Raw genomic sequence first — 14594 nt, 5'->3', positions numbered from 1 at the left:
TGGATGCACATAGTATACTATGCTTCCACCTGAACAGGACTAAATTGTTGAGGAAAACAAACCAGCTGTTCATTACCTTTTCCCCAGGCTTAGAAGGAAAACCACCTTCTAAACAGACTGTTTCTAAATGGATTTCCAACTGCACCTCATTCTGTTTCAGCCATCAATACAAAAAGCCCCCTGATTTGATAGGTTACACTCTACTAGGGCTACAGCTACTTCTACAGTGTTCCTCAAAGGGGTTCCCACTACGGACATCTTGGAGGTAGCCACATGATCTTCTGTGCATACCTTCAGTGGGTACTACCACCTGGCAACCTTTTCCAAGTCTAGAGCAGGTTTTGCATATGCAGTCCTGCAGGGCATCCTTTCCTCTACTTAATCTCCTTCCACCCTCTCTAAAGCTTTGGGAATCTTCTCAACAGTCAGGACTGCAACAGTGAAACATGAAGAACATAGTAAAGTTGTATACACTTACCATAAATATAGATGTTCGAGTGTATTCACTGTTGCAGTCTTCTTTCCCTCCCACCTACCCCTCAGCCTACTAGGGCCTTCTTGGATCCACACTTACTTGATCCTTCAAAGGTACACTTAGGGAATCCTTCTAAGTGGGTCAAGAAAATACTGAAGTGCTGACGCAGTCTGGCTCTCTTTATACCTGAGCATACTGACATCTGTAAGGGCAACCACCAGCCTGGGAGGCGAAAACAGTTTTCTCTGGTAGTCGGGCCGGCCAAGGACTTTCACAGCAGGAAATCCCAACAGTCAGGACTGCAACAGTGAATACATTTATGGTAAGAGTACACAACTGTACTTTCTCCTAGAGGAGCTGTAAGCTACGGCATGTTTGGAATGCACTGTCATGGGCATCTTCTGAATAGTGTCAATTTTTGTTTGACCTGATTTAAATGCTGTCAGATGATATAACTTGCTAGCTTGCATTTATATTTCAGTTTGCAGTACCCTTTTTACATAGATCTTTGACAATTCCTTATCATTAGGTTTTAATAATAAACTTTAGAAAATGCTAGAAGGTAAGGTATCATATTTGCTTTGTGAGAAAGTGTCCAGTTCAAACTTGGCTTTTTCTTTATCACTATGTGCCATAATATGTCACTTGTTTTGTGCTTCATGGTAAAAGTAATTCACAACATCATGAAAAATCTTGTTTTTTTACTGTTTGTATGTGTTCATATGCACAATATTTATTTTTGTGCTGTCTTACTATATCAGCTTTCTGTGACTTATACATTTTAGTAAAATAGCCCAGTTTTCCAGAGGTCATACAACAGCTCTCATGAACATATTGCTTTGGTGTAAGAACTGTGCCAGATTTCCTACAAATTGTGTGTACATTTTACTTTGCATTTCATAATCTCCATCTTGCATTGGCGTTTTGATTTTACTAGTTTTCTGTTTTACTATCCGAAGTTTAGTACTGCAAGCATTGCCCTCAGTTGTTTGCTTAACTTGATAATTAGAAATTTTGGTACATCTCCATAAATGTAATGCCTTTTCTAATGTGAAATCTTTGCCTTTAAGCAACCTTGTGTTTACTATTTTTCTATATATGTCCCATACATTTCTGTTATATGTAATTCTTAGAACCTGCTGAATCTACAGGACTGTGTAAATTTTCTAAGTTACCCACAGGACAATAATTTCACAAGCTTACACACACATGAAAAATCTTTATCGTTCATATGTAACAATAATCTCTGGGTCACAGTAAATGTCAGACAATGTCAGACTTTCCCATTTCTGCATTTAAATAATTTCTTTTCCCATCATTATCAAATTGAGAAGCATGAGAGCTTTCAAGCGATTTACTGCAGAAGGTGATTTTTTTCTTTTTCTATCTACCTTATCGATTCCTGCCAGCTAATGTGGAAAGCTGGAAGCAATTGGTATCTGGGTTGGAGATGGGGCACTTTAATCTAATTTCATTAGTTTCTGTTACTTTTGATGTTTTCTACTTTTCTCATTTGATAAGGTACTTTTATACATCACCAGACTCTTTTTTAATTGGCAACCATTATTTGTATTTCATGAGGTCAAAAGCATCTTTTTTGAAATGGGACCTGGATATCTGGACAGGTATTCATAAAGTCACCCTGGGTTTAACTGGCCTAGTCTTTTTTGAGAGGGGTGGTACAGTCTAGGGTGGCAAATGGCAAAGCATGATGGTTATACGATTCACTAGTGCTGAACTCCTGATTTCTATGATACAAAAAGCACCTGGTATTCACTCCATGGTAGAAAAAAATGCCTGTAACACTTTACTTGAATCCTTCATTAACATGCCATCCACACACTTCAGGCCCTTTATATGTAAGTATATTTCCATTGCACATTAGATCGAAATCATAAACTCTTTTTTTATGAAATGATACCATTTCTATCACCATGTTGCAGTATCTACCACACTTCTGGCATTGTGACTTAATTCTTTAGTGTAGGTTAGGATCTGAAGTGCACAGCACTGGATAGGGTTACCACCTGTCCCTCTTTGTGAGGGACAGTCCCACTTTGGGCAGTTGTGTCCTGGAAAAAAAAACTAAAAAATGGCAAATGTTCTGAGAATCTAAGACAAAATATATTTCTTAAGTTTTCTTTAAACATTGCATAATACAGTTATTTTGTAGCTGGAACACATACATATTGTATGGAATAGCATAAGCAACTCAAATGTTACAAAAATAAGCTTTTATTTTGGCAAAAATGAAGTTCTGTCCTTTGCACTGGCTGTGGTTATGTTTTGTCCTGCAAAATCTCACATTTCTACCAAAAATGTCCCACTTTGGGCATTTGAAAAGGTGGCAACCCTAGTACTGGATGATGTTCACTATCAGTGGAGCCATTGTTACTTTAGCCATATAGTTGCTGGTTGCCAGACAGTTTGTATCTCAGTGGAGTTTTGTGAACAGTATATGATACTAACATTACTAGACATACAACTACTGTACATGCAATATCCTAACACAGAGCATGTGTACTTACAAAAGGACATTAAGTCACCGAGAACTGAAGTGATACAATATGAAAGTAGATCATCTGGATTATCAGGATGTGAGAAGTCTGTATTGTAATGAGGAAAATTACATGCAAAACTGAACTGGACAGCTAAGGATTATCCTGCTCTCTGTATTGCACTACAGGCTCCTTAGTGGGACTTCAAGCCATGGTAAAACAATGCCTGAATGATCATGTGTAAAATATGGACTCCATATATGTGCGAGTGTACTCAACAGCCGAAAAGCAGATTCCTGACAGAAAATAAATCACACGACAGAGATAAGTGTAGAACAGGGGCATTCCGAGTTAAGTGTAGGACAGAGACAGTTGGGGGTAAGTGTAGGACAGGGACAGTTCGAGGTAAGAGTAGTACAGGTACAGTCAGAGGTAAGTGTTGAACAGGACATTAAGTAGGACAGGGGCAGTCTACTTGCACACAAACACAACAGTGTGGGAAGGGAAAGAGCACACAGCAGATCAGAGGTACCTGAAAACAGAAGGAAGGGAAAGAGCACACAGCAGATCAGAGGTACCTGAAAACAGAATAAGGAAAGCTATAATATGAGCAAACACAGACTGCATGTGTAGTACAAAGGAAAGTCTTCCACATTTATGAGGTTCTGCAGAAACTGGGTAAGGTGTACCAACACTGCACACAACAGCATTGCACAAGTGTGTGCCTTCATACTAGTAGAGGAGTGGATAAGGGCAGGCTAGAAAGGGTAAGACATAGGTTGGAAGAGAATTGCCAACAAATCTCAGAGTAGGAGCAAATAGTATTGATCAGTATGCAGGAGCTGAGCATGTGAGTTATACATAAACACCATGAAAGCGCTTTAGGTTAAAATATTGCTACCTCATTCAACACACACTTCACCCAAACCATACTATCACTAGATAAACAACACAACCCCCCTCCCCTCCAACCCACACCTTCAACTAGTAATCTCCCCACTGCCTTCTCTTTTTCTCCTGTACCTACCTCCAACATAAAAAAACTCTTAACTAAACTTAAACCCACTAAATTAGCAGCAGACAACCTCCCAAGTGAATACCTACAAATCACAGCTGATGCTCTGGCCTACCCAGTATCCATCTTGATTAACCGATCTCTGTCAGAAAGTTACGTTCCCACATTGCGGAAAGTCTCATATATAATTCCCCTCCACAAAGGCAGACCCTTTGCAGAACTAACCAATTACTGCCCCATAGCTATTCTCTCTCCACTCTCCAAAATACTAGAGAGATGCATACACTCTCACGTCTCACACTACCTCCTTACTAACAACCTCCTTTCCAGTATTCAGCATGGTTTCTGACCAAACCATAGCACCACCACTGCCTTACTCTCCTTTACAAACACTATCCTTCAGCATAAAAACAATGGCTATCTTTCCTCTGCTACTTTCCTAGACCTATCTAAAGCATTTGACATGGTCCCACACAAACAACCTATCTCTGTCCTCAATAGCCTATCCTTCTCACAATCAGTCGCCAACTGGTTTCAGTTACCTGTCTGACCGCCAACAATCCGTTGTATGGCAGAATGACATATCTCCCCAACTACCTGTCTCCATAGGGGTTCCCCAAGGATCCATCCTTGGACCCCTACTTTTCTCTGTTTACACCAATAATCTAGCCTCTGCCACCAAACATGGCACACTCATCCAATACGCAGATGACTCTACCATCATCTGCTCAGCCCAGTCCCTACCCAAACTGCAAAACCTCACACAGGAAGCCTTTTCCTCTGTTGAAACATGGTTATCCGATGCCCAATTAATACTCAACCCAAACAAAACTAAACTACTCATCTTCCAACCCACCAAACATACTCAAAACAACTCTCACTTTAACATCACAGCAAAAGACAACACCACTATATACCCAACTGAACATACCAAATTGCTAGGAGTGGAAATAGACAATAAACTAAAATTTGACATTCACATATCCATGACCATAAAAAAGGTCCACAAAAAACTAGGAGCATTATACAGAAATAAACAATTTCTCACCAAAGCAGCAAAGATTTCAATAGCAAATTCCCACCTTATCTCCACCCTACTTTATGCCTCCAGTATATACCAACCTAAGGCAATGTGATCTAAACAAGCTAGAGACCTGCTACAACAAAATCGCAAAATTCGCCACAGGGTATCCTACCGTAGTCACCACTGTCTCTCACTTGCCGAACTGGGTTGGCTTGAACTCCCTCACCTCCTTCAGTGGTATCAACTCTCACTTGCCCACAAACTAGTAAACCATCCACTAAATGTCCCATCCCTCCAGAATCTACTCCAACCCTATCGCACCACCAGACCACTAAGATCCAGCAACAAAATCACTTGCAGATCACTAAAGCCAATAACTCTGCTCGTGAAGCACTATTCTCTTTGCCATAGCCAAATTATGGAACTCACTCCCACCCACAATTACCTCCGCACCATCATGCACCAACTTCAAAACTTTATTAAAAGCGCACCTAAAACATGCTGGCTATGCCCTTGCAACTCCCACTCTAATATCATCCACCCCATCCAACTACTACCTTTCTTTCATCTCCACTAACTACCTTGATGATAGCAAGCTCAGATGCTCATAAGCCTAGTACTTATTATACAGCAGGAACTTCTCATTGTTACATTTGTTAATGCCTGTTATGTACTTCACAGATAAAGATTCTAGTTGTCTACTGATGTACTATGCTCTTCATCTGTAAATATGTTGTAAGTAATTTCTATGTTAAATTGTTAATCACTATGTAATCCAATGTAACTACTGTCTGTTTATTTTACTGTGGAGCTTTTCTCCCCGGGCCACCGCTGAAAATGGACCCACGTCCAGTCGGACACTCCCGGTCAACAAATTTAAATAAATAAATAAATAAAAATAAATAAAGGTTGGACTACACATACAAACACACACACGCACACCCACTCATACTCATGCACACACACACACACACACACACACACACACACACACACACACACACACACACACACACACACACACATGCATGCACACACAAACACACACACACACACACACACACACACACACACACACACACACACACTCACACTTATGCACACACACACACACACACACACACACACACACACACACACACACACACACACACACACACACATGCATGCATGCACACACACACACACACACACACACACACACACACATACACACACTCATGCATACACACACACATGCACACACACACACACACACACACACACACACACACACACACACACACACACACACACACATGCATGTACATGCATTCACAGACACAGACACACACAAACACACGTACACAGATACAAACACCCACACAGCAGTCTCTTTTATGAAAAGAAGAGCACTAATTAAAATATTGTGATGATACATACACAGAATGAGACAGAGATGCCAGGGTAGGGAAATGACAATAAAAGCAAAAGAGGATGATGCCCTAATGTCATGACCATACCTCTGACCCTTGTGCCACATCAGCAGGGGAGGCTGGCAGACAGTAAGAGACATGACTGACATCTCCTGCACATTGATGTAGGACTCCCATACAGAGTGCCTGCTCAGGCTGTGTAGTGTTCCCACAGTCTCAGATCCCTATCATAAGTAGTAACACTGGCCAGAAGAAAAATGCAAGCATATCAACAGCCAAAATCCCTGGATAGCATTCTTCTTTTCAGTAGTCATCTTGGGATTAGTTCTTCTGTTTTGCTCCTGCTGAGAGAAGGAGAATATGGACATTATTTCCTAGAGAATGTTGATCAATGGAAAGTCTAATAACTGCTTCATAGGTACCAGCTTGGAATTTGTGCTTACATTTTGTGCCTGGTGAGAGGAGGAGCAAAATGCATTGATGCTTGACTGCTTCTGTCTGGGCAGTGAGTGTCTGTGTTTGACCTTCCTGATTGGTCTGATTGCTATTCAAGGCATCTGCCAAGAAAAAGCTAAAATAAGCCTACAGACTCTTGCATCATCTGGAACAAGACTGTTGATCACCAAAGAGCCTTTGTCTTGGTATTGGTGTTACTGTTTTGCTTCTAGTGAGAAAAGAAGAAAATGAGCATTGTATTCCAGCAGCATGAAGCTGTGCTGAGACCAGCATTAGTAGTAGTCAGGCAGTAGCCATTCATGTGACTCCCCTCTTTTCATCATTCTTGACAAGCTAATTCTTTATTTTTAGTAAGTACTGTTTGATTTGCTGCTGTTTAACCTAACTTCAGAATATCTACCTAGATATTTCATCCATAAATTATCAGGGTCTACTTATTAGTTTCTCCTCAAGTGTTTAGCAGTGATCTGTATAGCCACTGACACCTTCAGTTGTCGTAACCTTGAAATTTCAGTAGTATCTAGTTGTACACAGGGCAATTAGTTTGTAGTAATAAGCATTGCCCCCAGAGGTGCAAACCAGATACTCCTGACTACTTTATAGCCTCACTCTAACTGTCTAATCAATAAAAAAGGGTCTGTAGCCATGGATATTAACTTTTCGACTATCTCTGTTACCAACTTGGTGCATATGGGCATCCTGCAACAATGTAGAAATTGTCTCATATATACTGACAACCAATTAATTGTCAAACAAACTGGTATGACATGTAAGAGATGTATTTACATAATGTCACTGGAGGCAAAGCTGTTGCATAAAAGCACTCAATGTCAATCAGGTTGTCAGTAGTACACACGCTGCACCCATCTCACACAGTACAAAGCAGACACATAGACCCATATATACTAATACAATTAAATGCATTTTTCCTAAACTCCAAAGTCCTCCTAGACAAAGAACACATAACAAATACCCTCAGCAGCTCTGAAAGCTTTCTTTCAAAACAATACCCACATCGACACATGCAGCCATGTCTCATGGAGCCTCTACTTCTAAGCCCATAAGGTAAGCCACCTCACAATCCAACATTCTGGTTATTATTGGAGACTCCATTGTGAGACACACTGATGTCCTTCTCACCAGGCTGAGTAAGGAGAAAGTCATGGTCAGTTGCTTATCAGGTGCCAGGATCCGCCACGTTATACACGCACTCAGGTCATTGGACCACAAGTACCGGTATGACTCAGTCATAGTCCATGTGGGCGTAAATGACCTGAGACATACCTCCCTGGACTATATGAAGAGAGACATCATGGAGCTCTCAGAATATGTGTCTCAGGCTGGTATGAGTCTAGCATTGAGCAGCATTTTATCTTCTCCAAGGTTGATGCCACAATACAAACAAAAGATGACTGACTTTAATAATTGGCTTAGCTTCTGGTGTCATTCTAAGAGGGTGCAATATTTGTCAGAAGGAGATGGTCAACAGACTATGCTGTTTTGCTAGGAATGGTCTGCACCGCTCCCCTCTATGCTTTCAAATATTAGCTAAAACATTGTCCACACCCATAGTGCCTTTTTTTAGGCAATGCTAAACTGAAAATATTTCCAACATAGCAAATCAAAACCAAGAAAATCTAAAGGTGTTACTGCTCAATGCTAGAAGTCTAAACAAAAAAACTCCACTCCCTACAAGCTCTCCTCACCCTAGAGAATGCTTATGCCTGCGCAGTCACTGAGACATAATGTAGAACTACAGAGAGCACACCAGCAGTGCAAGGCAATAATGCATTCCACAGGCCACTACACAGGAAGGAACTACAGGTGGAGATGTCTCGATTTACATCAAAAATAAATATACCTCAAGGGTGGTCAGAAAGGAAAATCTGCTTGAGCTTCTCCACATTCAAATCACCATAGGCAAAAATCCCACACCACTTCCTTGCAAGCTATAGTTCTCCCTTCATGACACAGGAAACACATAAAATGTATTTAAACTTATTGGAAACACTCACCATTCAACCCAATACCCTATTCATGGGTGACTTTAATTATCCCACTATTAACTCTGAATCATATATGACACCAAACGTACAAGCACAGAGATTCCTGGATTTTGTAAACTCAAACTTCCATACACCAACCAGGGGTACAAACACACTGGATCTGGTCATCATTAAAATGTGAAAGAGCTGCTCACCCTCTAGTGTAATGTCTTCTCTGGTAAGGTCAGACCACAAAATGGTCTACCTTGAAGTAAAAACAAAACTGGGAACCCCAGCTAACATATTCAGAAACTACTCTAAGACTAATATCCTACTATTAAGTGATAACCTGGCAAAATTCCAAGCCCTCATAAACACTGAGAACACTACTGCCTACTTGGAACTGTTCACAGAAACCCTATACAAGCCTGTTAATAGCAGCATAGAGGCAGCTGTACACACCAGTAAGAAGTACAGAACTAATTCAAAAAACAAGCCACCCTGGTGGAATCACAAAATCAATAGGTTATATAACAGAAGGAAGAAATTCATGGCAAAAATTAGGAGGTGCAGCACCCAGAAGGATAAAAGCATTCTCATCAAACTAAACAAATGACTCAGAGGACAAATAAAATCTATTAAAGCCAAATTTAAGGTAAATTTGACCTCCTGGGCCAGGGACAATCACAAGGCATTCTTTAGCTTTGTCCATAACTTCAAAGGTAATGCACAACTGCATGGAGAGCTCATTGTTAATGAAACCATCTATATTGAGCCAGAAGATATATATTGCAAACCTACTAGCTGACAAATTTACTTCCAACTTTACCCCTCTCTCCCCTTTAACCTTCCCTCTTGAAGTACCATCAAATATCACTCACTCTGCTATCACTAGGGAACTGGTCTTGTTGAGAACACTGCATCAATGGGACCAGACAATATCCCAGGATGCCTTCTAAATAGCATGAAACATGATATATCAGGCCCTCTGGAATTGCTATTTAACTGTAGCTTCAAAACAGGCTACATGCCTCACAAATGGAGAACAGTAACAGTCATTCCTCTGCACAAATGTGGGCCATCTACAGACCCTTGAAACTACAGACCTGTAAGTCTCACTAGTCTCATATGCAAAGCCATGGAAAGAATTATCATGGAAATGATAAATAATGACATAGAAAACATCCAGCCAATGCACCCAACCCAATTCAATTTCGTCAAGGACAGGTCATGCCTACTTAACCTGGTGGACTTCTTTGAGAGGGTCACCAAAGCAATGGATGAGGACAAAATGGTTCATACTGGGGTCTATATTAGATCTCCAAACGCTTAAAAAAAGTGAACAGTGATTAATCGACCCTATGTAAGAAAAGCTTACAATTTCGAACTGTCAGAACAGCGATTTTTTTCCTAGGGGAAAAAAATCACTGTTCCAACAAAAATAAATAAATAAAACACTTGAAACATTACATTAAGTGAGGGGGGGGGTTTGGCCCCCACACCCCCCTACTTAAATATACCAATTCTGAGACCGCACTACAGTGCCAAAAACTGCAAAGTAACAAAGTGGCCAAGCAAATTCTTTCCTAGGGAAAGAATTCTCTTAAAAGCCGCTTCGATATTTTGCCATTTCAGGCTTTTGAGTTTGTCCAAGACACATTCGAAAGAATGCATCTTCAGTCTTCTAATAGGGAACCTCATACTGCATACCTTGACCTAGCCAAGGCATTTGACACAATTACCTACTTGGGCATAGTTGACAAACTCAAGAGGTTAGATGTAAACACTTATGTCTTCCAGTTGATATCCAGCTGTCTCACAGACAGGACCTAGGATGTTAGAATTTGGGAGTCCATCTCTACAAAAAGGACAGCCACAAGTGGAGTCCCTCAGGCAATGGTTCTAGGATGACTCCTTCATGGCAATTACTTCTCTGAAGTCAAGGCGAATGTTAATGGTCTCTGTTTGACTAAATTTGCAGATGATTGCAAATTAGGAGCAGACATAGAATCCCCTATTAACACAAATGTTCTCCAGGAAGGACTGACACAGACAAATAACTGGTGCCAGAGCCATGGACTAAAACTAAATGCCAAGAAATGCATAACAGTATCCTTCAAGAAGTTGTCTGCCCCTGGTAACTATCATATTGACAACCACCCCTAAGAGTTGACCCAATAGTCAGGACTTCAGGAAACACACAGACTGTAATCTGGTCTTTGACCATCCCATGTCTACAGTAGAGAGGAACTTATTTTATGTTGTGCAACTTGTAAACAAAGGTATGACATCTCAGTCCAAGAAATTCATTGTTCCACTGTATTTGGCATTTATCAGACCTATCATTGAGTACAATGCTGCCTTTGGTATGTACCTAACCAGGCATATCAACAACTAGAACATCCACAGAGGTTCCTTATTAAAAGAATACTGTGCATAAGTAACATGCCCTATCCAGACTGCCTCAAGGCCCTATCCCTGGAGGCTGTTGAGGGGCAGTCTATGCCTGACATACTAAGCATTGTCAGATCCCACCTTGATGGACATCCTGCATATCTGCAAAACAAGCAGCACCAGAAATATCTATTTTAAAGACTCAGCTTTGATATAAATAGGCATTTATCCCAGAGACTACCTCTTCTCTGGAACAGGCTCCCCATCCATGTGAAGCAGAGTTCCTTCCTAACCAATTCAAGTGTAGCTTGGTCAATTGGATGGGGAACAGGAAATTCATCCCTGGTTTGGCACCTATATCTATAATGAACACAGCCAATCTGTAAATGGTTCATCTCCCAGGCCCTAGCTTATAAATGTTCATCTGCCAAGCCCCTGTCAGCAATTATCAAGGGTATCAGAACTTGTCAGAGATTTGGGATGCATGGCTAGGCTTAAAAAGGCCCTTTTGGTCATAACCCTAATAAATAACTATGAATCTATGAACACTTGTGTATTCACTTTTCATTTATTTATGGAATTTTTTTTTTCCTAGAAAGCATGTTTACAAAACTAAAAAAAGGTTCAGCCATAAGTGATGCTACTTTGTCTGAGACAAGTGAAAAGAAGTAATGAAGAGTTGTTTAAACATATTTAGAAACAGAACCAAACTATGAGTTGTTTAAACATATTTAGAAACAGAACCAAACTATGAGTTGTTTAAACATATTTAGAAACAGAACCAAACTATTTTTGTGTGATATAATAATATGACAAACAGTAAATGGCTTACATCACTTAGACGTGGGTTTTGTTCTTTCAGCATCTACTTGAATTCTGAGTGACATTGAGTAAGTCACTTATTTGCAAACATCTTCACTAAATCAGGTTAGTGTACTTCAAGGGCCTCACTTTGTAAAAGACTACAGATCACCAGGCAGAAGTTGTAGGAAGGTGTGGGAAGAAATAATATGAATACTTGGGTGATGCCATTACAAACGGTGGAAATGAAAGTGAATAGCCACAGCTAAAGGCATCTTTCCTGTACAGAAGAGTTAGAAGCATTTATCAGTGTAAGAAAGTGTACAACAAATTCAGCTTAGAAATAAACATTTAGTGGGTGCAGTGTGGTTTCCTCGTAGGTGCTATGTCTCCCCGGTGACTTTCTGACATTCAACCTCCTCATTCCCCTGTTTTTCACACATTCATTCTCAGGTATTGGATGTAAATTTCATCTGCAGAAATAACTGTCATCCAGGCAGCTCTAGTGATCCCATGTGGCAGCCTGATATGCATGGGTATCCCACAGTGCAATCACAGTGACCCATTCATACTGCCATGTAAGGGGACAAAATTATGGCTTATGGGTAGACAAGCAGTTTGGTGTGTGCACATGTTTGAATACCTTCATGCTGCCACACCCACCTCTTCTGGGTGTAAGTAATGTACTGAGTCAGGCTGCCTTCCACTCCCAACACCTCCCAGGATGAGTAAGCTGCTGTCAGACATTCACTCTTAGCCTCCCGTCTGCTTTGCTCCAGCTTTTGGACTGCAAATCAGGCTTGAGCTGTATGGAGCCATGTCATGGTATCATTCCTGTGTACTGTGGTATCACTGTACAGTGTACAGCTTTTAGTTACATCTGCAAAGCTGGTGGATGTGTTGGAACAATCATATACTAGTGAGACAGCCATTTAGTAGGTATGATTTATTACAACAACAGGATGTAAGAGTGAGAACATGAGAAGGGATGTCCATGATGCAGGCTCTGATGTCCACAAACAAATGTTTTTTTATCAGTTTCTGTCATTCTTTTCAGACTGCACTGAAGATCATAGGATCGTAGGAGGTTACTAGGCTAACGGCCCTAGATCCTTTTTCAGCCTAGTATTCCCAGTTATCAGTGCTTATTTACTGTAATTGCTTGGTTTTAAATTATTTCCTTATTAATCTGTCTGTATTTTTTGACTGGGGTAGTGAACTGATCCATTTCAGGCATTTCCAGGGGCAATGGCGGTTAAGTGCAGAAGACTGCAGATGAAAGTTGTGAGCAGCTTACAGTCTTCTTCAGGTAGTCCTAGATTCGATTCCCTTAGTCTCATTTGTCTCCTGTATAACTCTGAGCAAGTCACTTAAGCAGACATTGAACTGGGGCATCTACTGAAAGTTGTGAGCAGCTTACAGTCTTCTTCATGTAGTCCTAGGTTTGATTCCCTTAGTCTTGTTTGCCTCCTGTATAATTCTAAGCAAGTCATTTAAGCAGACATTGAACCTGAGCTTCTACTGAAAATGTGTCACCACTTTTTACCCAGTTATCCAAATATGTAAATTAAACTATACAGAGGCAAAAAAATAAAAATAAAAAATGAAAAGATAGTCGGGGCAGAATAAACACTCTAGCATATATATCTGTGAACTGATGCAATACTATTATATTGATTATACAAGTCAATTAATTAGTCAGCAAAGAAATATCAAAGTTTTAAGACTATGAAATATAAAAATTAAATGCATAAATAAAATTGATCAGTTTACTATACTGATCAATGCAAAATATTCACATCTTTGAAATACCACACATAACTATACTCCTGCTAATGGTAGGTGAACCCCACTTAGAAAGAGCTATCTGATAGAAACAGGATAAAGGCTGAGCTGAATAATTCTATAATCAAAAAAGGCAGTTTAAAATAAACACAGTATAGAACATTGGGTTACATGCCAAGAAGAAAGTTGTATCTGTGTGATAGGTGGCTGTGAGAACCATTTACATACAGCTATAGTTTAGTGCTCTATACTTCACTCAGTTTATTCTAGGTCATTGGGCCAAGATCTGTAAAAAAATTATCATGATGATCTTTACTTTGTCTGTTTGTCTCTGTAACATTATCACCAAATTAATCTATGACCTGAAAAAGAAGTGAATGATTTTTGTGGTAGGAGCAAAAAGTGGATACCAACTAAGTTTCCATAGTTTAAATAGGAATCTGGGAAGTAGCAGACTTCCATTTATTTAATGGCAGCCCCTTTGCCCTCATGGAAGTCTTATAGACATGGTCCCATTTTAGGGACGATAGTATGGGTCAATAGAGTCTGTTTGACAGTACCCTGCAAATCATGTACATTTTTAGTAGAAGCATTACAAGCAAGAAAGAGGGCATACTTTTCCTTTGGTATTAGAACCCCTTTGCCTATAGCCACCTGTTTTCCAGCAATGATACTGTACTTTATTACCATTTTACTTTCAACAGATGACTATGGGCAAGGGGGATCTGATTCTGCAGGATGAGTAA

This window comes from Protopterus annectens, chromosome 5.part1, assembly GCF_019279795.1.
Source record: "Protopterus annectens isolate FY-2018-M chromosome 5.part1, PAN1.0, whole genome shotgun sequence".
In the NCBI taxonomy this organism is placed as follows: domain Eukaryota; kingdom Metazoa; phylum Chordata; order Ceratodontiformes; family Protopteridae; genus Protopterus; species Protopterus annectens.
The sequence above is the reverse complement of the archived record's forward strand: the minus strand, read 5'-3'. Positions refer to the sequence as shown.